The sequence below is a fragment of the Mus musculus genome, chromosome 15, assembly GCF_000001635.26.
Source record: "Mus musculus strain C57BL/6J chromosome 15, GRCm38.p6 C57BL/6J".
Lineage (NCBI taxonomy): Eukaryota > Metazoa > Chordata > Mammalia > Rodentia > Muridae > Mus > Mus musculus.
In genome coordinates, this window is record NC_000081.6 from 63,709,997 (window position 1) to 63,737,450 (window position 27,454).

At 43.6% G+C, this 27,454-nt stretch overlaps 1 long non-coding RNA gene across 1 annotated transcript in view; it reads left to right on the forward strand.

Annotated features, from left to right (window-relative positions):
- Nucleotides 1–8,351: 8,351 nt before the first annotated feature.
- The window catches only part of 4930449C09Rik (RIKEN cDNA 4930449C09 gene), a 19,289-nt gene continuing 186 nt past the window's right edge, over nt 8,352–27,454 (forward strand). The window contains exons 1-4 of the long non-coding RNA NR_166778.1: nt 8,352–8,464; nt 11,780–11,945; nt 25,733–25,896; nt 26,327–27,454. The exon at nt 26,327–27,454 is cut by the window's right edge and continues 186 nt beyond it. This is a non-coding gene — a long non-coding RNA (RIKEN cDNA 4930449C09 gene). The remainder of the gene's footprint in view (nt 8,465–11,779; nt 11,946–25,732; nt 25,897–26,326) is intronic.

Here is a 27,454-nt window from a genome sequence, read left to right on the forward strand (position 1 = left end):
AAGAAAGAAAGAAAGAAAGAAAGAAAGAAAGAAAGAAAGAAAGAAAGAAAGAAAGAAAGAAAGGTGATTTCACCAATTTCCATTTTCTTTTAGAAAGTCTATTTTGGCAGAAATGGTTGTGTGTCTCTCTTGCCTTTACAGACTAAGATTGTTAGGCATATTTTAGAATTAGTCATTAAAAAAGGGCTATCATTCACTTCGCTCTAACAGCCACACTCATTTTCTTGGGCTATAATATACCAGGACCCATGCTCAAAATCTCAGGAGGCTGCTTTCTGTCATTATCTGGATTCCATGTAGCTTGCCCAGGCTGACATTACAGACCCCTTGTCCTCATACTTTTTGACTTTCAGCATCTAATCTTACCAGGTTGGCAAGTTGGAGTTGTCTTAAGTACAAATAAAATTCTCTGCCACAGCCAGAAAGCCCGTTTTACTCCACAGGTTTTTTTTTACATAGATGACTTTGGCAGGATTCTTTTTTCTATTCGTTTCCTCGTTCTTGGTTGTTTATCAGACAGCTGATAAGTAACCTCCGTATAAGGAAGGTCTTATCAATGCCCCTGTAAATTACTGGGTGGGATCCTTAGTGCTGGATCATTAAACGCTTGGGACTAATGTTCACATCTGCTCCCACACACCTTGGGGCCACTTTCCAGAAGGTCTTGGTTTCTGCTCTCTCTTTCTCTCTCTCTCTCTCTCTCTCTCTCTCTCTCTCTCTCTCTCTCTCCCTCCCTCCCTCCCTCCCTCCCTCCCTCACTCCCTCCTTGCACTCTCCCTATTCCTCTCCCTCTTTGTCTTCTTAGCAAAACTGAATTTCTTCAGGACAGGAACAACCTTGGCATCCTTCAAGAAGGACCAATTCTATTATTATTATTATTATTATTATTATTATTATTATTACTATTACTATTATTATTGGATATTTTCTTTATTTACATTTCAAATGTTGTCCCCTTTCCAGGTTTCCCCTCCAAAAAACACCCTCCCCCCTACCCCCTACCCCCTCCCCCTGCTCACCAACCCACCCACTCCCACACCCTGGCCCTGACATTCCCCCACACTGGGGCATAGAGCCTTCATAGGACAAAGGGCCTCTCCCCCCATTGATGACCAACTAGGCCATCCTCTGCTACATATGCAGCTGGAACCATGAGTCCCACCATGTGTGCTCTTTTATTGGTGGCTTAGTCCCTGGGAGCTCTGGGGGTACTGGTTAGTTCATATTGTTGTTCCTCCTATGGGGCTGCAAACCCCTTCAGCTCCTTAGGTCCTTTTTCTAGCTCCTTCATTGGGAACCCTATGCTCAGTCCAATGGATAGATTTGTCAGGCACTGGCAGAGCCTCTCAAGAGAGAGCTGTATCAGGCTAAGAAGGAGCCATTCTTGATCAGAATCTGCCATACCTCTGAGATTTGTCTGGGTTTGCTCTCTGTGATTGTCCAAAAGTGACATCCACTGATCTATATTCAAGAGAGTCCCAAAACATTACAGACTATTGCAGCTGCCTTTGATTACACCGTAGACATGGAAGGTAAGTCCCTATTGCTAAAGAAACCATGCACTTAAGAAAGACACAGAGCCCAGTGGCTCCTGAACTAGGACTAACCTAAATGCCACCAGAAGGCATTCCAAAGGAGGGAAATAACTAACTGTCCTACTGAACTATGATGCCTATGAACCACTGTAAATACCAGCATGGCACAGTACCCTAAAGAAGCAGTAGTGGCATGATTATCTCGGTAGTAACCAACGCTTTCTAATTGGAAAGCCCAATCAACAAAAGAGAAACCATGCCTGGTCTGAAAATTTAATCTTCTACCCAGAGCTAGTAAAGTCATGGATCTTGAAGACAAACCTACAACCAGTACTTTGCTAAACCAGCATAATCCATAACTACATTTCAAGTCTCTATCCTTATATCCTCAGATAAGTGTAACGCTTCCCCCTCACTAAGGAAATTTCGCTTTGCAACAAATGAAGAGAGAAAACTACAACAAATTGAATTCAGATTTGTGGAGCCAAGTCCCAATGGTTATATCTGCAAAATAACTACCATCCCTAAGGCTCAATAACATTGTAAAAGGGGTTGAAGAGACTGTAAGAGCCAAAAGGATCAAGGAACTTGCTGTGAGATTGTGTCTTCTAGTAAAATCAGAAGTTACTTCAATAAAGTCTCAATGATACAACTACCTTAAAGTGAACATGGGAAAGCTGAGGAGGCCTCAGCATACACAAATAACTAAAGGCAACTAAGGAAGCTGAAAGTAGGAGAAATAGTCTTACCCCAGGAAGAGCACACCAATTGAATATCCAATGTCAAACAGTCAGCCTAAAAACATATACATACATATATGCATGTAACAACAATTAATGGGGAAAGGGGAGGCATGCATTTGAAAGAAAGCAAGAAAGGGGTGTAGGGAAGGGTTTGGAAATAGGAAAGAAGAAGGGAGAAATGATGCAATTATAATCTCAAAAAATGTAAATAATAAGAAATGAATTTCGAGTACCATATCTATCTAATAAGTACTAAAGCTATTCACTATACAAATCTGATAGAAGAGACTTTGCAAGCCATAGGAAAAGTCAAAAAAATCAATTATTTGATATCCAAATTAATTATTATTATATCCAAAGTTATGAGGAATGTCAGAATGAAACTCTTTTTTTGTTGTTTTGTTTTGTTTTGTTTTGTTTTTGTTTGTTTGTTTGTTTTTTTGAGACAGGGTTTCTCTGTGTAGTCCTGGCTGTCCTGGAACTCACTCTGTAGACCAAGCTGTCCTCAAACTCAGAAATCCGCTGCCTCTGCCTCCCGAGTGCTAAATTGAGTTCTCAGCTTTCTCTACAGAACTGTTTTCTCACCTGGAGGCCCTTTGGGGTGGGAAAGAATGGAAATGGGGGAGATATAATAAAGAGAAGGAATCCGAATCTCACCATGACCTTAGCACTGCCTCGATCTCTCCACGATCCAACTGGCTTCTCAGAGAACCATAGCATGTGACCCTATCAGTGACCACACTTAAGTATCTTCCCCCAGTACAACAGCCACTAGGCAAGGCTTAAGAAGTCATCGCCAACTAAGCTTTGCATGGCTCATCACTCCCTCGTTATGATAAACACTTCTTTTTTTTTTAAATATTTATTTTTTGTTGAATATTTTCTTTTTTTGTTTTACCTACCTTTTTTTATTAGATATTTTCTTTATATACATTTCAAATGCTATCCCAAAAGTTCCCTATACCCTTCCCCTGCCCTGCTCCCCTACCTACCAACTCCCACTTCTTGGCCCTGGCATTCCCCTGTACTGGGGCATATAAAGAGCTAAGACATAAGCACCCATCTTTGTGATGTCTCCCTTCAAGCCATATATTGCACCACTGAGACAGGAGGTTTCATGCTGATGAGAGCTGTCACTTAAGTTGAGCGTCTGGCTTACCTAAACTGACCAAAGATGCTGATGTCACTGTTCTTCATGAGCCGCCCTGCTCAGCTCTTACCCCATCACTGCTTTCGAGACCAGCATCAGCTTTGGGAGCCATCTTTTGAAGGAAGGAAGGAGAAATATTTGTTATGACTTCCCAAATCATGCCAGTATCTCTAAGAAGGATGTATGCAAGCCTTTTTAGTGTCGGATTTCTGCTAGTGCTGTTGACTTTGAAAGTCACAGATTCATTCAGCCATGTTTTTAAATAACTACTCTAAGAGCTTGGAATAGATTGGTAAGTAAACCTGGCAAAAGTTCTTACCCTGAAGTATGTTACAGGATGATAAGTGCTTAAAAAAGGAAAATTATAAAATAGGGGATACGTCTGGGATAAGGAGCCTGTTGTAATTTTAATTAAAGGAAAATACGTTTCATTGATGAGCTGGTGTTTGAGAAAACCCAAATGAGGTCAAGGTTAACCAAGTGCATATGGAGGTAGAGTATTGTCAGAGTGGGAACAGATGCTAGGAATGACCCCAGATGGAAACAGAGCTGAATTGCCTGAAGGACACAAGCCACATGTGTGTGGTATGAGAAAAAAAAAAGCCTGCAGGAGAGACAGAGGCGGATGAGGTCAGAGGAGAGAGCACCTAGGTCTCCTAGGATCCAGGAAGCCACACAGGGTTCGCAGCTTTGCCTCTGTATGACATGTGAAGGTGTTTCTTTACAATAGTCACCCTAACTGCCACTGAAGACCAGACAACAGATCTCAAGAGGTAACACAGAGACCATGCTGTCAAGCCAGTGAGAAAGGATGATGGCTTTGACCAGTGTCAACAGTGGGGTGTGGGAAAGTGGCAAAGTGTTCATTATCTTACACCTCCTCGGCTGCCTGGGGCACACATTCCTAATTTAGAGATATTAAAAGGTGTTGTAACCCGTATTTTCGTTTCAAGAAAGGAGAGTATTTCAAAGTTGATATCAAAAGTTTCTGGAGATTAGCAGTGAGGGTGGGAGACAGAACCCAACAAGCATCCAATGCTTGAGGTCCAAGCAATAAGAAGCTAAGAAAAGGAGGGCTAAAGAGGGACCAGCAAGGAACTGGAGAGATGGCTCAGCGGTTAAGAGCACTGACTGCTCTTCCAGAAGTCCTGAGTTCAATTCCCAGCACCCACATGGCGGCTCACAACCGTCAGTAATGGGATCTGGTGCCCTCTTCTGGTGTGTCTGAAGATAGCTACAGTATACTCATATACATAAAATAAATAAATATTTAAAAGGGGAGGGGTAGCAAGGCCTGGGTCAGAGTACAGCATTAGACATTTCAAGTGGAGATACCATTTCAAGTGGAGATACTATGTCAACAGTTGAGTGTATGAGGTCCGCAGAGAAATTTAAATCAGAAGTACAAAGTGAGAGTCATGGGACACAAATAATCAAAGCCCAAAGACTAAGTGAGAACCACTAACAAAAGAAATTTGGATAAAAATAAAAGAAACAATAACAAAAACAAGCAAACATGTGTTTAGCAAATTGTATCTTATATCTTGGGTATCCTAGGTTTTGGGTTAATGTCCACATGAAACTCAAGAAAAATGAAGACTGAAGTGTGGACACTATGCCCCTCCTTAGAAGTGGGAACAAAACACCCATGGAAGGAGTTACAGAGACAAAGTTTGGAGCTGAGACGAAAGGATGGACCATGTAGAGACTGCCATATCCAGGGATCCACCCCATAATCAGCATCCAAACGCTGACACCATTGCATACACTAGCAAGATTTTATCGAAAGGACCCAGATGTAGCTGTCTCTTGTGAGACTATGCCGGGGCCTAGCAAACACAGAAGTGGATGCTCACAGTCAGCTAATGGATGGATCACAGGGCTCCCAATGGAGGAGCTAGAGAAAGTACCCAAGGAGCTAAAGGGACTGCAACCCTATAGGTGGAACAACATTATGAACTAACCAGTACCCCGGAGCTCTTGACTCTAGCTGCATATGTATCAAAAGATGGCCTAGTCGGCCATCACTGGAAAGAGAGGCCCATTGGACACGCAAACTGTATATGCCCCAGTACAGGGGAACGCCAGGGCCAAAAAGGGGAAGTGGGTGGGTAGGGGAGTGGGGGTGGGTGGGTATGGGGGACTTTTGGGATAGCATTGGAAATGTAAATGAGCTAAATACCTAATAAAAAATGGAAAAAAATAAATAAATAAAATAAAATAAATAAAAATTAAAAAACAAGCAAACAAACAAACAAAAAGCACCAGTGGGGAATCTTCAGTCTGTCTTCGAAAGAGCCCTGGGAGGAAAAAATAAATAAATAAATAAATAAATAAATAACATCACAGGAGACTGAGAGGTTAGCCGTGCTATGGGGTGAAACAATGTAGAGAATGAGAACAGGCCAACCTGGATGTGTTTGGACACGGAAAATGACCTATTTCTATACTTGTAAAATAGGTGTGTCCGTGGTAACATCCAGAATAAGAGTAGGGTTAATTTGGAAATAACCAAGCAAGGAGATGCTCTGGAGTGAGAAGAATTAGAGACGGAAAGATATGAGAACCACATAATATACTACAGTCATTTATGTGCTTCTCCCCAAGCCGCGCCATGTAGGAGAGGTTGACAGTGGTTCTTTAGAAGTCGGCTTAACTGTGTTAGAAGTTGTTACAAAGCAATTCTGCTTGGAATTCTAAGGACCCTGTCATTTAATTAGCATGCACTATGCCCCATTCATTGATTCATTCGGGACTGCAAAAATCTTCCCAACAATACTATGTCCCAGTTTTCCAGCTGCTCAATATAGGTGGCAACCTGAAGACACATGATGCCACACCCCTTGTCAAGTGTGAAGCCAGGCGAGACAAAAACGTGTCAGCTGCTACCAAACTCAATTGTTTAAAATGATGTATTTGTATTTGTGTGTGTGACTGTGTGTGTGTATGTATGTATGTATGTATGCATGCATGTATGTATGTACAAGTACCTACAAAGGCCAAAAGAGGTTGTTGGATCTCCTGGAAATGGAGTTGGTGGCAGGAGTGAGATGCCCCATGTGGACGCTAGAAACTGAACTTGGGACTTATTGAAGAGCAGACAGCACTCTTAACCACTGAGCCCAAAAAACTCAGTTTCTAAATCTGCAAAAACACAAGTCAAGAAGCCAACATTAACAATCGACAGGTAGCCAGGCCAGCAGACTCCAAACCTCTCATACTAAGCCAGGGTCCCCCCCAGTCCTGGAACTCATCCATCTTTCCTAAAGGAAGCAGGGAACACAGGGAGTCACCCCACAGAGACAGTGGCTACAACATGCCATCCCTTTCAGGGTTAGAACCTGTGTTAATTAACACCTTGCACATAAATTAAGCTAAATGTTGGATAGCCAACATATCCTGCTCTCAGAGGAAGAAGCCAAGGCTCTAGGGAAGTAAAAGAATTTCCCTGGGGCATAGCTAGACACGAAGTCAGGGCCTCCAGATCTATGTGTAGTCATCTGTGGTCTTTGTGCCTGAGGGAAGCATCGAACATGTAAGAAGCCTGCTTCAAGACCAAAACCAACTAAGGAGAAAGGAGTCAACTGAGGGAGCTGGGAAACAGCTGGGTGAAGACTCTGAGCTGTAAAAGGGAGTACACATTTGAGGACGGGAAGAGAGAGAAACATGTCATGTCCGACTGGAGCTCAGAGGGGGCTCCAACATGTTGTCACCTCAGGAAGGGCCAAAGAGATGTGGAACTCCAGTCTTTGGTGGGGGAGGGGGGCATGGTCCTGAAAAAATCTTACCAAAGTGTATTAGAATCCTTGAAATGTACATTTTTGAGCAGTCAGCATAGAGTAGTACTGCTTTATCTGTGAGAGGTATTCTAAGCGATACTTTTGGGGGGGTGGATATTTTCTTTACTTACATCTCAAATGTTTTCCGCTTTCCAGGTCTCCTCTTCGGAAATCTCCTATCCCATCCCCCTAGCCCCTGCCTCTATGAGGACGCTCCCCCACCCACCCACTCCTGTCCTCCCGCCCTGGCATTTCCCTACACTGGGCCACCTAACACCCTCAGACCCAAGGGCCTCTCCTCCCACTGATGTCCAACAAGGCCATCCTCTGCCACATAGGTGGCCAGCGCCATGGGTGGCTCCATGTGTACTCTTTGGTTGGTGGTCCAGTCCCCGGGAGCTCCGGGGTGGGAGGGGGGTTGGCCTTAAACCCAAGAAAGTTCCAGACAAAACAGGCTAAGGCAGTCCTTCTGGTTAGCTTTCCATCTGTGTCAGCCTCTAAGCTACCTGAGCCTGAGGCAAACATCCTTCCTTCTTCAGGTGTCCCTAATAAGGAGGTAAGAGTGTAAGCCAGGCAGGCTTTAGGAAGAAATTTAAATGAAAACACCCACAGCAGACCACCTGGCTCCCAGAAGTCACTCAGGGAGGGGCCGCTATTACTAAGGTGCCATGAAAAAGGAGAAAAATAGGAGTTTTCTCACCACCCCTTCAATATGGTCTTCGGAATTCTCCCCGAAATGACTCTCCTAGGACCCTGGTTTGCAGCCAGCTGTTAGGGATCGCCATAAACAGCATAGCTTTAACAAGCCGAAGCAGCCCTGTGCTGTGCGGCACAGTGAAGCCCCAGCTTCACTGCTTAGAAGTTCCCATAACTCAAGTCTCTCATACTCTAGGCAAGCTTCACCAATGACACACTGTGTGTCTCACGGAGACTTGGCCCGGGAACAGAAGTGAAGCCAACTGAGTTTCTTTACCACTGACTGCCCTTGAAAGTTTTAACCTGTCCTGCTTTGTCCCAGACTGGACCTACAGCTCTCGCCCAAGCATCCCTACCGCGTTCCCCAGGAAGTGAAAGGGGTCCTGGATTGCTAACCTCCCCTCGCGCGCCGGCTCCAACGGCCCCCTCCACCACCACCACCACCACCACCACCACCACCACCACCACCACCCCCACCGTGAGCTCTATAGACACTGCTTTAATTTTCAGAAGTAACTGATGCAAAACTTCACAACTTTATTATAAACAGGAAAAAAAAACGTAAGTCCCACACAACCCCCGCCTCTCTCCCTGTTCTTTCTCTCCTTCTCCCTCCCTCATTTCCTCCCTCTCTCTCCCTTCAAAGTTCTGCATTACTCTATGCACGTTCCTCCCAAGGTTCATGCTCTGTCAGGACCCATTATCTCTTCTTTGTAATAACCTATGTACCATTATCCTGAACTCAGAACAACTCTGGCAAAGCAGAAATAATGCATCATCCACTAACATGGAAAATATCAAGGGTACAGATCGAAACAAAGCATTCTCAAAAGAGGGAGCTCAAACAGCTGAGGAGGACTTAAAGAAATGGTCCACATCCTTAGTCATCCCAAAAATGCAAATCAAAACGGCTTGAAGAATTCATCTTGCACCCATCAGGATGTCTAAGATCAAGGAGACAAATGTCAGCTATGCTGGCAAGGATGTGGGGTAAGGGAAACACTGATCCATCGGTGAAAACTTGTAGAGTCACTATGGAAATCAGCATGGCTGTTCCTCAAGACGATGAGAATCAATTTACTTCAAGACCTAGCTATACCATTATTCTTGGGGATATACCCAAAGGATGCTTCATCCCATCCCAGAGACACTGATCAGCTCTGCTCATTGCTACTCTATTCATAATAACAGAAATTGGAAACAACCTAGATACCTAGAAGAGATAATGGGTCCTGATACACTCCATGAGAGAGAACCCATACTGGACACTGGTTAGGTGACCAAGAACCTGAGATTAGATAGGCCAGGGACCTAAGGTAAAACCAAACATCACTTTTCTAAGAGGAAGGAAGGAAGGGAGGGAGGGAGGGAGGGAGGGAGGGAGGGAGGGAGGGAGGGGAAGAAGGGGAAAGGGAAGAAGGGAAAGGGGAAGGGGAAGGGAAGGGAAGGAGAAAGCAGTAGCAATAAAATGGCTACAACTGACATTCTGCCATACCCATAGATCAGCACGTTGCTCAGTCCACATTGGAGAAGCTTCCTCCTGCACTAGATGGGAACAAATATAAAAACCCAAGCCAGATATTATATGGAGTGAGAGATTCTGGAACACTCAGCTCTAAAGAGGGTATCTCTGTCAAATCCCTCTCCTCAGTGCTCAGGGACTTCTGCAGAAGAGGGGCAGAAAGAATGTAAGAGCCAGAGGGAATGAGAAACACTAAGAAATCAAGACCTTCAACAGGATCACACATATGACCTCAGAGACTGAGGCAGCATGCGCAGGGCCTGCACAGGGCCTAGATGGAGTCCTAGAGCTAAAGCACAAATCCCACATCCTAACAAACACCTCATCCTGACCCAGAAGCAACCTCCAATTGGTAGGCAGTTACAAATGAAAAATAAGTTTTCTCCAAAGGGAAGCAAGCTACTCCTAAGAGTAGGTCGCATGCCCAGCAGTAAATAAACAATGAATTCAGTGGTGTCTTTGAAGGTCCTAGTCTCATAATGCCATGTCAGGGAATTGTTTTTATTTTATCTTATTTTTTCTAATCTTATTTAATTTATAGTTTTCATCACTTTTTAACCCTATAGGTCATAGAAAAATAGATGATGGATAGGTATTTCAGATATATATAAATTGTGTGTGTGTGTGTGTGTGTGTGTGTGTGTGTGTGTGTGTGTGTGTACATTAAACCAGTTTAGTGTTTTATGGGATTTCTGAGTGTGCCAACAAGTGGGTCTTTGCATGTATGTCCCTTGTACCTTTACTTGGGCTATTTTATTTGTTCATTTAGTCCTTCTCTGATTATCTTAATTATCTTTGTTTTATTAGTCCTTTGAAACCTGTTCATTTTGTAATGAGAGACAGAAAGGGGGTGGATCCAAATAGAAGGGGAAGTAAAGAGGAACTGGGAGGAGTAGAGGGGGGAGAAACCATATTCAGGATATATTACATGAGAAAAAAATCTATTTTTAACAGAAGGGAAAGTTTATGATATATTATTTATATATATATTTATTTGAGATAACTCATTTAGTCTTACAAACCTATAAAATACATTGTTACCAGAATTATTTAAATAAATTTACTAAGAACATTTAAAAGGGGGAAAAGCTAGCCTGCTCTTGGTCATGTGGTAAGAAAGGACTCTCTATTCCTAACCTTTTCTTTAAAAAAAAAAAAAAAGGTTAACTTTTTAACCTGCCTAACTGCTAATGAGTATAGTCTTATTTTTGGAGGGATGAAAACCATTCTCAAATTAATTGTGATGTTTGAACATCTCTGTCAAGTACACTAAAAACCACTCAATTGTGTGTTATAAATGAGTGAGTTACAGAAGTTACAAAGTATATTACAATAAATTTTTATTTTTGTTATTTCATAATTTGTTTTCCAGTCCAGGTCTCACTGTGCAGTTCTGGAAGGCCTGAAACTCTTTGTAAATTAGAATGATCTTGAACTCACAGAGAGTCACCTGCCTCTGCCTGCCTCTGCCTCCGGAGTGCTAGAATTTCAATAAATTTTTCAAAAAGAGAAAGAACACAGGAGTCTGCCCTGGAATGTGGGTTTGACTCCTGGCTGTGCAACCTGGCGTACATTAACGTACATTTTCCATGACCCCTCCCCTTCTCTGTGAGTCCAGTGCTTCCTCTGCAAATTGGGTTAAAGCAACATCTCCTACAAACGGGCAGTTGGGAAGAATTATTTTTAAAGTAATTTAGCAGCTCCCAGGATATACAAAGCCATGTGTAAGGATACTGCTCTGTTTCAGCTCTGCATTCCAACGGTTTGGTGTTATGGTTAAGTGCCTGATTCAGAGGAAGTAGAGATGATTTCTCGTGTTTGTAACTCGGCCAGGCACAAGCAAGGACATGAATGCAGGACATATCTGCTGGCAGGCTTTAGTCAGTCAGAAGACATGAAGGTTTCCAGTGACTTGGTTTGAGTTCTAGTCACCACCTTGCAACATGGTTACCCTAAACACAAGTCCTTCACATCTACCCCAAGTTTTGACTGTCTTAATCCAACTCATAAAACTGACAGTTTCAGATCTATCAAACTCAAATGGTTTGTTTCAAACATGAAATAATTAATGCCACGGATGTCTTTTTTAAACTGCATCTCTCCCTCTCAGACATGGGTTTTGCCCTAAAGATGGTCCAGGTGTCTCTTTTGCTCTTGAATCCCTCTCCTCCATCCCCTTCCACTCCTTGCTCGTTCATCTGTACATCAAACACCTAAAACGGGTGAGAACTGAGCCCGAACCTCGAGAAAAAGAGTAGCTGAGCTCCGGAGGCCAGTAGATCTCCTTCTATGTGCACAGCCTGGGGTATGAAGTCCTAGCTAGTGCTTGTCCTTTCACTTTGGTTCCTTGCTAGGACACAGAAGATACATGGAGGCAGTAGTGGCCTGTTCATCAAGCCTTCCAGACCTCCAGGTGGGAAGATGGAGGTAGGTGAGCCCAGCCTGCCAACCACCAACTCTGAAAGCCTCTACTGCCATCTACTGACCAGTGGGGGAATTCATGGGCAAAATGCCAAGAAGGTGAGTTCCTCAGTTAAAAGTTTTAATAATCAGTTCCTGCAGCCCCCCACCCCATTTCCTCCCAATGAGAAAATTCCCAAGCCCTCATAAGTAAGGGGCTTCTATGACACCATACCATCAGTCGTAGCAGCCTATCTCCCCTGCACCCAGATTGGCTCTGCCCACCTACAGTTCTTCCATTTGAAAATAGAGCCACACTAGCCTGTAAGAAAGATCCAAGACTGGGTCTGCATTAATATTTGCTTTTCAGCCCAGAGCTCAGTGCCACAGGGCCAGCAACGCCCTTCAAGGACAAGGTTCTGAACTAATCATTTGAAAGTATTTGCTGGGTTTTGGTTTGTTTTTTAGAATATGAAGATACCAGGTTTGTTCACACACACACACACACACACACACACACACACACACACACACACACACACACACTCCTATAATCCCAACACTTAGGAAGTTGAGCCACCAGGAAGGAAAATCTTGAGTTTGAGGTTAGATTGGGCTACAGCAAGACTCTGTGGTGTGTGTGTGTGTGTGTGTGTGTGTGTGTGTGTGTGTGTGTGTGTGTGTGTAAGTGTGTGTCAGAAAGACAGAGGTTGGTGAAGTGGGAGGGAGAGAAAAAAGAAAGGCATAAGGGAAGTGAGAGAGGGAGGGAGAGAGAATGGGCCATGTTTATTATACTTTACAACATACTTTAAAGTTTTTGCCTTTACATGCTAAGTAAATTATTGATTGCATTTTAAGTGACCCTGTTCCTCCTAAAATTGATACCTTTTTAAAAGAATGCTGACTTTCAAAAGGGGACAAACAGTATTACTTGCCCAAAACAAAAATCTACTATAAGAATAAATACCCTGAAATACAAAATAAATTAAAATATTACAATAAAATTAAAATAAAGCCATGTATAATACCTCTTTTTCCTGTTTGAAGGAACCATTGTTTACTAACGGGAAAGAAATGTCTTCCTCCCAGCTAAGAGTAAGACAGATGTGACAAAAATACAGCTTTAGGCAGCTTCCATGTGCAGCCCAGTCAGTCTCTGCTGCTCATGCAGGCCATTTCGCTCCGCATCCATTTTCTGTTTCTAGACTCACTACTAAGCTTGGGGAAAAGAGGGGAAAAACCTCTCACCAGGATCTTCTGTGTTCTAAGTCCTAAACCCAGGAACTGTGGGTTCTCTGCCAAATTGTGAGAGCATACTGCGCAGGGATGTGTCCAGCAGGCACATTTACAAATGACTAAGAGCCGCCGGCATTCTTGTGCATCGTTCCAGCTTCACCGGTTGGCTGGTATGCCTGTTGGAATGGTAGTGTGGCAATGTCATCTCTTTGAGAATCCCCACCCCCACCCCTCCTACAATCCAGTCCCCGCTCCCCTTTTCTGCTTCCCGCAGGTGAGTGTCACCAGGCTGCCTGCTCAGAACAGTCTTTGGCAAAATCCTAGAGCAGATATGAGGGTCCCTGCACCAAATTCACCTGGCAACATCCTCTTGTATCTCACTGGCAGCTAACTGCATGCTTGAGTGGGGCTATCTTAATTAAACAAAGAAGGTTAATGAGCAATTGCTCCTGAATGCTCAGCTTGTGTGTCTGGATTGAAAATATGCAGGGGTCTACTTAAAGAATCAAATGGAAGCAAGCTAGTTAGCCAATCACTATCCAAAGCAGACCATCACCTTCAAACCCTTAAAAGAAAGTTTCTTTTAAAACCAATTACCACATCTTATAGTCAATGTGAAAATGTTTATTTTATTCAAAATAGGAGCAAAAAAAGAAGAAATGAAAAAATAGAAACCAGAGCTAGTTTGTTGTTTTGATTTTTGTTTTAATTTTGGATTTCTTTTCTTTTCCTTGCCCATTTTTAATGATTTATTTATTTTAATTTTATGTGCATTGGTGTTTTGCCCGCACATGTTTCTGTGTAAGGATGTCAGATCTCCGGGAACTGGAGTTAGACAGTTGTTAGTTGCCATGTGGGTGCTGGGAATTGAACCCAGATCCTTTAGAAGGCCAGCTAGTGCTCCTAACCGTTGAGCCATCTCAACAGCCACTGTTAATCCCTGTGTGAACTCTTCCCCCATTCATTGTTCTGATTTTTCAATTTTATACAAAAGTTGTTCCATACAAAACATCCTACCATGCAATATTTGTTTAAGGTAGCAATAAGTCGAAGATACCTTTCAATCCTTCCAAGTTCCTATGTGACAACACTTGCACTAAATATAGAACATGCCATTTACAAAAAGTTAAAGCCATTGGAAGAAACTGGGCCTGGAGGCACATTCCAGGACCCACAGATAGAGGAGAATCAAGAGTTCAAGGTTATCTTGAGCATAAAGTAAGTTCAAGGAAGTCTGGAGACGCCAACAGGATCGTGTGCTGAGTGTTCTGAATACTAAACATTCATTTGCCCATTCCTGTGAGTGTGTGCATATATGTGCATGCATGTGGGCATGTGTAGGCCAGAGGTATTGGTCCTCCAGGGCCACCCACTGTATTTTTTGACACCAGCTTTCTCACTGAGACCTGGATGTTGCAGGTTTAGCTAGATAGGCTGGCCAACAAGCCACAGGAATCCTCCTACCCTTGCTTCCCTGGTGCTGGGATAACAATTACGCACCATCACACCCAGCCTTTTTATGTGGATGTTGGAATCAAATGCAGATCTTTAGGCTTGAGTGGCAAGCGCTTTACCTCCTGAGTTGTCTCTCCAGCATCAACTTATTAGCATATGTTAATTGCACCTAGTCCTGGGATTCAATGTGATCTCCCCATATACCACATGGCATACACTGATAAAATATAGACACCCTTTCCAATCCAGCCCCCACCCATTCAGGTCTAGGACAATTGATAAGTCTATCTTCAGATTGACTTTTGGAGATTCTGCACATGAGAGAGGACATACTCTACTTGTCTTCCTGTGACTGGCTTGCCCAATGTCCTTCAGTTCCATACAGTTGCTGAAAGAACAGGATGTCGCCCTTTCCTTATGCTACATAATACTCTGCAGTACACAGCGCATACATTCTTTATCTATCCATCTGGCATTCTGCCCTGTGGCTAGTTCCATATCTTGGCTATTTTGAGCAGTGTCATGATACACTTGAGCATACAGCTGCGACACATCTGTTGAATATTCACCTGTAGCTGGAGTGGCTGGATCATATGGTAGATCTATTTTTAGTTTCTTGAGGAAGGTTCATACTATTCTTTATAATAGCTGTGTTAATTTACATCCTTACCAACAATGTCAAACTTGGTCGGGTATGGCTTCTTGCCCTGTCAACAATCTTTTTTTTTTGTTTTGTTTTTCTTAGTTATTTTATTTATTTGCATTTTCAAATGTTGTCCTCCTTCCTGGCCTCTTCTCTACCCCTCCTCCCCTCCCCCTTGTCTCTAAGAAGATGCTCCCTAACCCACCCACCCACTCCTGCCTCACCGCCTCTAGCATCCCTCTATGCTGGGACAACAAGCCTCCACAGGACCAAGGGCCTCTCCTCCCATGATGCCAGATAAGGCAATTCTCTGCTACATATGTAACTGGAGCCATGGACCCACCTATGTAAACTCTTTGGTTGGTGGTTTAGTCCCTGGAAGATCTGGGGTGTCCAGTTAGTTGATACTGTTCTTCCTCTGGGGTTGCAATCAACCCCCTTCACCTCCTTCAGTCCTTCCCCTAACTCTTCCATTGGGGTCCCCAGTCTCAGTCTAATGGTTAGCTGTGAGTATCTGCTTCTATCTTACTCAGATGCTAGTGGAGCCTCTCAGAGGACAGCCATACTAGGCTCCTGTCCGAGAGCACTTCTTGGCATCAGCAATAGTGTCAGGATTTAGAGTCTGCAGATTGGATGGATCCCCATGTGGGAGAGTCACTGCATGGCCTTTCCTCCAGTCTCTGCTCCAATTTTTGTCCCTGTGTTTCCTTTAGACAGGAACAATTCTGGGTTAAAATTTTTGAGATGGATAGGTGGCCCCATCCCTCCTCTGGGGGCCATGTCTATCTACTGGAGGTGGTCTCTTCAGGCTTTATCTTCCCTCTGCTGGGTATTTCGGCTAATGTCAGCACCAATGGATCCTGGAAACCTCTTGCTTCCCTGGCACCTGGGAGTTTCTAGTGGTCCTCCCAGCCCCCAACCTCCACTGCCACATATTTCTATTCATTCTCCTGACCCTCTGGACTTCTCTCCTGTCAACAATCTTAAGTGTCAAGCTTGAAAAAAAAAAAAAAAAAAAACACTAGGCTAGATGTCAGGAGATCTGGGCTATATTCACACCTACTCAATTCACCAACCAAAGAATCATGGCTACAGGACACATTTTATCTGAGCCTCAGTTTCCTAATCTGTACACTGTGATATGGCAAACTGCCTTGCCAAGTCTGAAGTGAAACAACAAAAGAAATGATTATGCTTTGGACAACCTTGGGAGATCATTGCGAATGCTGTTGAAGATCCATCAATGGTGAGACCCAACACTTTGAAATACCTCGGATAATAATTATAAATAAGGAAGGAAATGTTCAACCCAGCTAATTTTAGAAATAGAGAAACTGACTACCTGGGAAGTTAGCTTACTAAAAGTCTCCACTGTGCATCGGGAATCCAGTGAAAGCTAGAAGTCAGCATTCAGATCCACACGACACCCCTGATAAAATACATGTCCTCGTAAGCATGTTAAAGACAGTCCGGTTCCTTACCATTTATTTCCACTCAAGAGAAATAAACTAGATGTTTACCACTTACCATTCCAGCTCTAACATTTGTCTTAAACTTCTCTGAACTTTGAATGTTTCTTTGTCTCTTACAAGAACAAGGGCTTCTTGAAGAAGTAAGGGGAAAAAAGTGAATTTGAGCTCAGCTTTTGCATTTGCTGGGTGAGTTGCATACAGCTTTCCCTCCCCGACTCTTCCCCCACCCCACCCCCATCCCTAACCTAAAGTGGTCTGGAGAATTGATCACATCCCAGGAATTTGGAGAGCTGCCTAGGCTGGGGAAATTAGTTACAGAGTCACAGAGTGACATGTGCTGCCTGTCACATGAAAGTCACTTCCAGCTTGGAACTGATCTCAAATTCCTGCCTTCTGAATGGTGTTTCAGATGCCTGTGGGCAGTCACCAAAACAAAAGGAAGTCAGGAGGAAGGGACCTTCTAACACCCTGCCCAAGACCCACAATCACAAAAGGGAGGAGAGCTCTAACCTAACCCTCCACCAGCCCTTGCTTGACAGCGAGGTTTGAGCAAAGCTATCAAATTCAGTTTGTCCTCAATGGAAGTATTTATTTAACAGCACAGGGACCCTTGAGCTCCATCTGAGCACATTTTTAAACTATGCACACAGTATACACGAGGGTGGATGGGTTTCTTATATATAAATCTGTTGAATGCTGAGGACCCTGGAAAGTCTTGCAGGCCTCCCCTTGACTCATCTAGTCCCTATACACAGATTCAAAGGAGAGGTACTGTTTCTATGACAGCCAGAGAAACTGTGCTCAGAAAGTTGAAGAAGGTGTTCAAGTTCAAAAACTAGTAAATGAATAGATAAACTTAACCCAGCACTGAATGATGCTAAATCCTAGGCTCTAAACATGTTGGATAAATGGAAGCAAAATGACTATAAAATTATGAGTTAGGCTTAATGGTCTGGCTGTTTTATTGAGTCCAAGACGCTGTCATAGAAGAACACTTCTTTTTCCATAGATGATATACCCTGAGAGTTCTAGGATATCTGAGACTTGAAGACAGCATTGAGCCTCATATGCTAACAAACAGTGTGAGATCTCAATAACCAACCCAAAGACTTAAATAACAAATGAGCAAATAATTGGTGGGCTGAATATTACACAAATGAGTGGGTAATATGGCTATGTTGAAAGTTATAATTCAAATTTCAAGATGGGTGGTACAGATATCACCATACTCTGGGCTGAGAGATCATTCAGTTGGTAAAGTACTTGCCTCCCAAGTGTAAGAACCTGAGTTTAGCCCCAGGGACTTCATGTGATGGTTCATGCCTAAAATCAAGAAATGGAGAAATACGGGCCAGCTCTCCTGGCCTATATGGGAAAGATCCAGGCCAGTGAGAAGACTTGTCCATAACAAAACTCAGAAAGCATCCGAAGACCAACACTCAAAGATGTTCTATGAGCTACACACACACACACACGCACACACCAAAAAGGATATACAATGCAAAAATGTACTTTAAATTTTATAAATCATTTCTGGAATCTTACATTTAAACCTTTTAGGGTGCTACTAACCATAGGTAAATAAAACCACAAATGTGAAATTGTTCATGGTAAGTTGCCTGTTGCAGGGTTTTATGGTTGCAATGACTGGCAACGTCATTCTTAATTCAGAATATGCCATCACCCTAATTCCTGTCCTTTGGTTTCCCACACCCTCCTCTGAGAAGCCTGTCTCAGACCTCGTTCCCATGAGAGACATCCCCTGTCCTCACAAAGGGATTCTTGTCTGATTTCAGTTCTTCTAATTGGAGTTTAAGCAAACTGTTTCTTGCTCTAACCCAACTAAAGAAAAGCATGATTGTCCTCTATTTCACGATACCCTCACAGTTACAATACATGCTTAGATATTGTGAACATAAGATGTGATCCATTTTTTTTCCTAAAACCCTAGGGCTTCAAGGGGCTCAGAGAATTTTTAATTTATGTCATCCTTCCTTCAGACAGGACCACTCTAAATCAGCAAAGCACAGAAACATCCTGTGAGATCCACAGTGAGATTATTATTAGCCATTCTTTGTGAAGGAGGAAATCAAGGCAAGGCAAACTGGATGAGCAACCTCAAATAGTTTGTAACTAGCGCAATAAGGGCAGCAGGAGCCTGACTGACTCTAATAGTCTTTGCCTGCCAAGGAATCTAAGAAGTACTAACTATAAAGTCTTAACATTATAAAGGGGCAGGGACATGAGACTATTATCTTATAGACATCCCACTTTTCTGACACTATCTTCACTGTCCTGTTGATATCAAGGAATACAAACTAATTCACAGTCCCCTACAAGTACTGTGGTGGGAATTAATAACTACCTCAGACAGACACACTAGGACCACCCTCTACATGAGGCAAGACATGCCTCCTTCACTGGTTTCCTAATGGTGACTGCTTGTTCCATAAGCTCTCTAGGCATTCCCCAGGTCTTTGCAACAGGCAAGCAAAAGGGGAAGCATTGGCGTAACGCAGCCATCTACCAACCATCTACCAACCATGTGCCATTGGCAGGTTCCCTCCACGGTTTCCTGACCTCTGCACTGGGTTTAATGATGCTTGCCCAAAAGATAGGTCTTTAGCCTAACTCTCTGAACCAGTGAATGTTACCGTTCCTACAGGGTCCTTGCAGATATAGTTGTGTTTATAGATATAACCGTGTTAAAGATCTTGACATTAGGTTACTCTGGGTGTTTTAAATGGCCCTAAATCCATTGTGAAATGCCCTTATAGAAGAGATTCTTGAGTCTGGCGTGGTGGCGCACGCCTTTAATCCCAGCACTTGGGAGGCAGAGACAGGCAGATTTCTGAGTTCGAAGCCAGCCTGGTCTACAAAGTGAGTTCCAGGACAGCCAGGGCTACACAGAGAAACCCTCTCTTGAAAAAAAAGGGGGGGGGAGTGAGAGAGAGAAAGATATTCTTGGAAGAGACACAAAGAGAGAAGGAAAATTCTCCATGTGGACAGGGGTAGAGATGTGATCCTGCTACAAGTCTAGGAACATCTAAAGGGGAATATCTAAGGGAAGTGAAGATAAATTCTCTCCTTTGGGGCCTTCAGAATTGCTGTGGCCCTGCCCACAGCTTACAGATCCTGGCCCCCTATACTGTGAAAGAATATATTTCTTCTGGGGTTTTTGTTTTGGTTTGGTTTGGTTTGGTTTTGGTTTTGGTTTATTGGTGTTGTTTGTTTGAAGCCTCGGAGCTTCAAAGAAACTCATTGGTTACACATCCTTACGAACCAATAGTACCTCTCTAATGTCATGTTGTGCCAAACGTGGAACCCACCCCAGAGCTCATGTTCCATCCTAAGCTGGTTTTGCCTCTGCGATGCTGAAAGCAAGCATAAGCCCCTGCTCATTGTCCCTCTCTCTCTGAAGGCCGCTCTTTCACCCATGTTAGGATAATGGGTTTGCAATATCTGTTGAAGAATATGTTGAAGAACATATGACCAGTGGGCATTTTTCAAGATGATAGCCCCAAATGTTGCTCCAAACAAAGCTATATTGAACCCGAAAAGTTCAAAGCACTTTACAGATTCTGGTGCAAAACACGGCTGACATTCAAGCAGGACACACTGATAAATGTCCATTCTGACACTGGTGTGATGACAGTGACATCTGCCAGTGATGACAATGACATCTGATGTGGTGACTGACATCTGACAGTGATGGCATGATATGATTCAATACTGTCACTGTTCACCCCTGAAGACAGGCATGCAGAGAAATGTTAAATGTTGAGGGTTAGCAGTGTGGAGTGCTCAAACTGTGTTGAGGCGCATGTTACAACTTAGGAAACATGAAGGAAAGAAAGCAAGGATGGCAGGGAAGAGCCACAGTACAGCATCCTGCTGCTCTGGATTCCTTCATCCAGAACTGCTCCATTCATCTGCTTGGGCATGTGTTTCTTTGAAGAGAAGGGGAAATGAAAGCGTTATCATGATGCTTTTCAAACAATCCTAACAAACTTGTAAAGTAAAACTTTCAGGGATGAAAATTGAGGTCCACAGTATTTTAGCAACATAAGTGAAATTACCCATTAAGTGATATTTTACTGACTGACAGCCATGCCCAGAGTCTCAGACTCTGTGCATCTATCTGTTGCTTCTGTAGCCACAGCCTCAGTGCCTTGGCCTTACAGTGTTAGTACCTTGGTCCCCAGAACTCCTTTTCAGGTACAACAGCACCACACTCCAAAGAAGGTCCACATTATGGATAGCAGAGGATGTCGGGCAGGGTAATCAGAGCCCCTGTAGGAGGTGTGGTCTTCAACAGACCCAGGCAGCTTCCTGGCTGTTGCTATGGGAGGTGGTGTCCTTGCTAATCAGGTCTCCCTCTCCACTGTACCTTTCCCTTCCCAAGCACTAACACCCAGGCTTTATCTGACCGAGAAAATGTCCAGAGCATAGGGCCGTTGAGATAGTTCTCAGAACACAATGGCAAGGCACATTTTTTTCCCAGAGAAGATAGGAAGGAGTGGAACGAACATGATGACTACCAAGATGCTTCTAAGAACGAGGCTTTATCTACTCCAACCCAGCTCTAGATGCTTGGGCTGGTGTCATAACTGGTTGATCAGGTATTTGTGTAAAGTCCAAAGTGATCCAGAGACAAAGGCGCACAAATATGAAGACCAATATGAGATTCATCTGTCAAGGTGCACAAATATGAAGACCAATACGAGATTCATCTGTCAACCACCACAATGGATTGCCAGTAAAGAACAGGCTTAGTGGCACACATCTGGAATACCAGGACTTGGGAATAGAAATTCAGGAGGATCAGGAGTTTGAATCTGGCTTAAACTACATGGCCAAACCCTGTCTCAAGCTGGAGAGGTGGCTTAGCACTTAAGAGTACTTGGTTCTCTAGGAGAATGGCACAAGCAGTTCTGTTCCCAGCACCCACACAAGGCAGCTCACAACAGCCTGAAACTCCAGCTCCAGGGGAACTAATGCCCTCTCCTGGCCCTTTGGGTATACAAGTACTCACAGACATAGACATAGACATAGACATAGACATAGACATAGACATAGACATAGACATAGACATAGACATAGACATAGACATAGACATAGACATAGACATAGACAGACATAGACATAGACATAGACATAGACATAGACATAGACATAGACATAGACATAGACATAGACATAGACATAGACATAGACACATAATTTTAAATAAATAAATCTTTTTTAATAAATAAATATATATACAATAAATGTCTGGAAACCAGAAGTGTGTTACCAAACCCCTACTATGGAGGGTTCACATGGTCAAACTGGAATGTCTGTATGGGGTCTTCCCTCAGGGAAACCTAATTCTGTAAGCAGGATGCTATGCATCTCTTACAAACGAGGTGGATATGAGAGCCCAATAATCATCCTAAGGAGAAAAGGAAAGAGGGAAGAGTTACAAATAAAGATAGCACGGGAAAAGGAAGGAACAGAGAGGGAACAGAAAAGAGAAGAAGGGAAGGAAAAAGAGAGGATACCAAGTAAGTACTACAGGGTCAGGGATGACCAAATAAATAGTATGTAAGTAATTCCCAGAAAGGAGTATCAGCAAGACAATTAGTGACGTTAGGCTTAACTGTGCCTAACATCTATTGAGTCTCCACTACCTGATAAGATTTGGGAATTCCTTTTTCCAAAGTGCCTCAAGGTCTGAATAAATAATAGCTCCACTTCATGGGAAAAAAAAAAAAAAAACTTGAGTTGAAACACAGGAAGACTGTGTCCTCTGCCAGACGAATTCAGCTTTGGGACACCATGGGCAAGTGAAGTGATGTTTGACTCTAAGTCCTCGTGTTTTCCGTCCATCTCCAGCCACACAGGACAAGGAAAGAAATCATGAGTAAGCTCAAAGGAAAACAGGGATTGTTGCAAACAGCAGCAACTGAAATCACAGCAAACTTAGGACCATTAACAGAAACAGAGGTTTCTGGAATGTGCAGTATATACGGAATGCTTACTGTCCAGGTGAAGTTCTAAGAGCTTCACACAGATCACCTCCTTATGCCCTAAGGATAATACTGTGAAGAGCCAAGTAGCATCCTTCCAGAGAACAGGAAAAAAAAATTGAGGCAAAGAGAAGTTGCCCAAGATACATAACTAGACAATCATGGAAGAAGACTGAAAGTCTATGTTCTTAGTCACCTTGTACTTAAGGAAGTTTGTCATGAGCAGGCTGGAAGGGCTGGTCACCCAGAGCATCCCTTCAAATGGCCAGATATCTGCACTCAACCCTTCTGCAGAAAGAAAAATTGGATTGTGGTCAAGTAACTGTTCTTACAGAAATAAACACCGGGGTGGGGGGGGCGGGGGTGGGGGGGGCGGGGGCGGGGGGGGGGGGTCAAGTGTTCTCAACACAAACAGGTGACAAATGTCCTAAGTGGTGGATATACCTGACTATTACACATCATTGCACCTGCTGTGAAATGTCACTCTTCTATTTCATAAATGTGAATCACTCTTTTATCAGTTGAAGATTCAAAATAAACAAGTGGCTAAGGAAAAATCAAAACAGTGAGCAGAGAAGTTGTCCACCAGAAAAAACCCAGCTACGTCAGCCACCACATTCTACTCATCCCACTGAGTTAAAGAAAACTCATGTTTCATGGTCACGGCCAACATGTGATCACAGTAGAGGGTCTTGGGGCTGAGGAGTTGGCTTAGTGGATGCAGTGCTTGTTGCACAAGCATGAAGACCAGAGTTTATATCCCGATCCCTCAAATAAAAGTTGGTCAGACTGTCTGCCTGCAATCCTAGCCTTCAGGGGGATATGATGGGGGGCAGGGACTCTCAGGGCAGGGTGCTAGCAAGACTTCAGGTCCTTAAATCACAAGCTCTGTGTTCAGAGAGACTCTGCCTCAATTAATCAAGTAAAAAGTGATTGGGGAAGACAACTGTCATCAAAATCTAGCCTGTACATGAATGTACATGCATGTATCCACATAACAGGCAAACACATTTACACACATGCATGCTACCACCCACACATACATACTTGGAAAGAAGGGAGGAAGGAAGGGAGGGAGGGAGGGAGGGAGGGAGGGAGGAAGGAAGGAAGGAAGGAAGGAAGGAAGGAAGGAAGGAAGGAAGGAAGGAAGGAAGGAAAAAGGTTCTTTGTGGAACTGTGGGGGGCAAGGGATGGCTAACAGAAGAACACTGGCATTTGGAAACGAAGCATAAAATCTACAGACTGACTGATAGCTGGCCAGTGAGAAAGAAACCATAGAAGGCTGGATGCTGGAGGAGCTGACTGTACCCTAGGAAGTCAAGGCCAGCCTTTCTCCTGTTTATTCATCACCCTCTACATACCCACAGCAGAGGAGTTCCTAGCCCAGGGAGTTCCTAGGGAGAAGGTACAGAAGAAGCCCGTTCTCATGGAACTCAAACTTAGGAGTTTCCAGACTGTCCTATTTAGAAATCTTCAAGAAGTTCTCTGGACTGATGGAGGGTGCTACCTATCAAAAGGAGACTTAGTGTGTTAGCTCTCTTAACTCCATACACCCCTTCCAAAAACAAAGAGCAGAGCTATGGGGATGTGCAGCAAAGAGTATGAATTTGTCAACCCTTGTATAAGACGCAATGCATCATGGGAGTACAAAGCCAAAACAAGCCTGGCTAAGACACGAGAGTGGAGAAAGGCAATAGGCAAAGAAAACATAGATGTTATTCCCAAATTTAAGCAAGTGATTTCCTCCTCCCAAAAAAAGACATTTAGGAATTTTATTTGGGAACGTTAAAGATATGCATTTTAAAAAGCACTTTAGAGGCATGCTCAGTTTAAGGTTAGAGTTGAGGAAGGAAAGACAGCAGATACATTTTTGCAAGTTTAGCTCAAGGTCACAGAGCACATGTTTAAAAGGTTAAAGTGACAAGACCGCTTAGGAGCACTCTCAGTATATGTGATAATGATTGTGGGCAGAAGCCTGCTCAGTACCCCTCATAAGAACAGTGGACGGGGACATCTCTGAGCATGCTGAGCCTGAATCATAAAGATGGTAGACAGAGACAAGATGCCCTTGGGCTTGATCCAGATGAACTATATGGTTTTAGCTGAAAACAAAAAGAAAAGGACACTTTGATGGTCTATGATATAGGAGTTAGTCCCTAAAGGTGCCTGGTGCCTTTAATAAATAACACACATGCTCCCAGTGACAGATGAAAGAAATTGTTTTCATGTCACACAACTAAGAAAGAAAGACTCAAGGCTGGATACTGCCTTTTCTTCCTTCTGAAACAAGAAAGTGTGTCTAGCTTCACAAATTCACGGATGAAAAACAGCCAAGGCCCTGAGACTTCAGGTGAGAAAATGCTAGAGCAAGTCAATAATGCGGATCTCAGGCCCCCACCTCAGCCCGTTGCTCCTGCTGGGCAGTTTGTGGACATGCCTGTTTTCCCCTCAGTAGATGGCAAGTCCCTTGAAGAAATGAATGGGTCCAGCATCCCTTCTGACATCACTACTGTGCCCAGTCCAAGGATGGCCTCTGGAGACATTCATTGTGGCTGGCTTCTTTGTTGAAAGAGCCACTTGTAAGAATGCATGGCTTTCTTTCACTTCTGCCCTTCCTTGATCCTGCTACAGAAGTATAGTGCTTATGGCTCCACAGCAAATTGTCACTAGTTCCATTAACACATTCAATCCTTTCCCTCTTTTAAAGCTTGTCTCCCATGCCATCTTTCCAGGTAAACACTCTGTATTCACACTGTGACGCTCCCCTGTGCCCATGTCCCATGCCACTCAGCCCCTCCCACTTAGGTATCTCCTCCACAGCCTTATCATTGCCCTGAGGACCTGTCAGGCACCTTTGTATCTCTAATACATGCTGGTGAGCAAATATTTAAAGAAAGCATGCGTGAAGAAAGGCTGATTTAGTCAATGAATAAATAAATACAGAGATCAAATGACAGGGAGGTGACATGTGGGAACCCAGGAATTAAAAGGCAGTAAGAGGCTCCAAACTCTAACCCGAGCTTCAGTCCTGAGTTTTGTGTGATCTCCGTGAAGGTGCTTCTGTTCTCATGGCTTTCTTTCCACTCAAAGATACCCAAGGAACCCTACATCCCACCGCAGAGATATATGCACGCTCGTGTTCATAAAGGCACTATTCACAATAGCTAAGAAATGGAACCAACCTAGATATCTGCCAACAGATGTGGAGATAAAGAAAATGTGGGATATACGTGCAATGGAATTCCATCGTGAAGGTAAATGAGACCATAGCATTTCCAGATAAAGGGATATGACTTGAAATCATCATTACATAAAACAAACCAGGCTCAGAAAGCCATATTGTAAATTTTATCATATATACAGAAGCTAGACTTCAATGCGTTTCCATGAAATATTATATATGCATATATAATGTGTGAGCATAGATTATGAAACTAGAAAGGAGATCATGAGAGAAGAAGGATGGAAGGTAGCAATAGAATATGTGTGACATGAACGCAGCAGGGGGCAACTGGTAGGAGCAAGGTGAGCTTGGTAGGAGAGGGGCAAGAGGAGATGGGTGGGGGAGGGGGAGAGAAGGATCAACAAAGGCAATGTACGAAAATGCCCTAATAAAGCCCATTATTTGCATGCCAATTTTTTTAAAGAAGCTAACCTGTTTTTCTTTCTTTTTTTTGTTTATAGAACTACACAACCACTTTATTGCAATTGTGGCTTTCTTCATACTAACCTGTTTTTCTTAAAAGAAGGACTCAGACTTGAATTGTCACAACTCCCTGTGAATGAAAGATGTCCTTGGACAAACCGCATTAACGGATGTTTTGTGCCTCTGCCCTTGAAAACAACAATTAGCCTCACCCAGCTCTTATCATCAGCAACAGACCCTTCTCTACCCTCATCTGCACCAGAAACACCACTGTCTCAAGAGAGACCTCCTTGGGGTGTTGGCGAACAAAAGTGCCTGTCACATCTGGTCACTCTCCCCTGACATGGCCTGCCCTTGGGAAACATGAATGAACTGTGAACACTTGAGCCTCTTGAAGTCTAGAAAGACGGCCACTGCTCTCTTGAAACGGTTGTGCAATCCCATGCTGCTATCAGGGCTGACAAGGAGGCCACTCCTAGCCTTGGACCCTTCAGCTAGGTTCAACTCCAGGTCAAGTCAGGGGCCCCCAGCAGCTTAGGGGCACAGGATCCACAGGAAGAAATTCCAGGACTTTGCCAGAAGCTAACAACAGTTCCCAGCTGTTCCCAGCCGCCTCCTGCCATTCATGCCTTTTAGAGTGGGGGTCTTTGCACAAATTTCATCAGAAGGAGGGTCAGATGGACGCTTTTGCCTCTGGGTCAGGGCACAGGACAGGCCATGGAGAAACAACAGCCTCTTTGTTGCTGTCAGCTCCTGCACAGACCCTTGACAGAGACCTCCCTCTTCCTGGATCTCTTGGGGACCATGACACCAGTTGTACTGCTATGGCTAGCCTTATGTAGTGACTTTAAGCCTCTCCTGCAAGCTCAAGGAGGGCCGATAGCCTTGCTCTGCAGTTCCTCTGGGACACATGCTACAGAACTCTCTTATCAACGCAGTTCTTGATCAGGGCACTGTTGAGTGGTAGCAAAGCAATGTTCACCTTAGAATAAACGTTGCTTGCCGTGGCTTCTTCTGCTCTCTTCCTCACACAGCCCACCATATGCCACCTCACTCCCGCCCCGTCAAACTGTTGGACCTCTTTTTATTCATCATCTAGGACTCAGTTTTTAAGTCCCCACTCAGATATACCCTTCCTTCTAATATATCCATCCATTCAGTGTCTA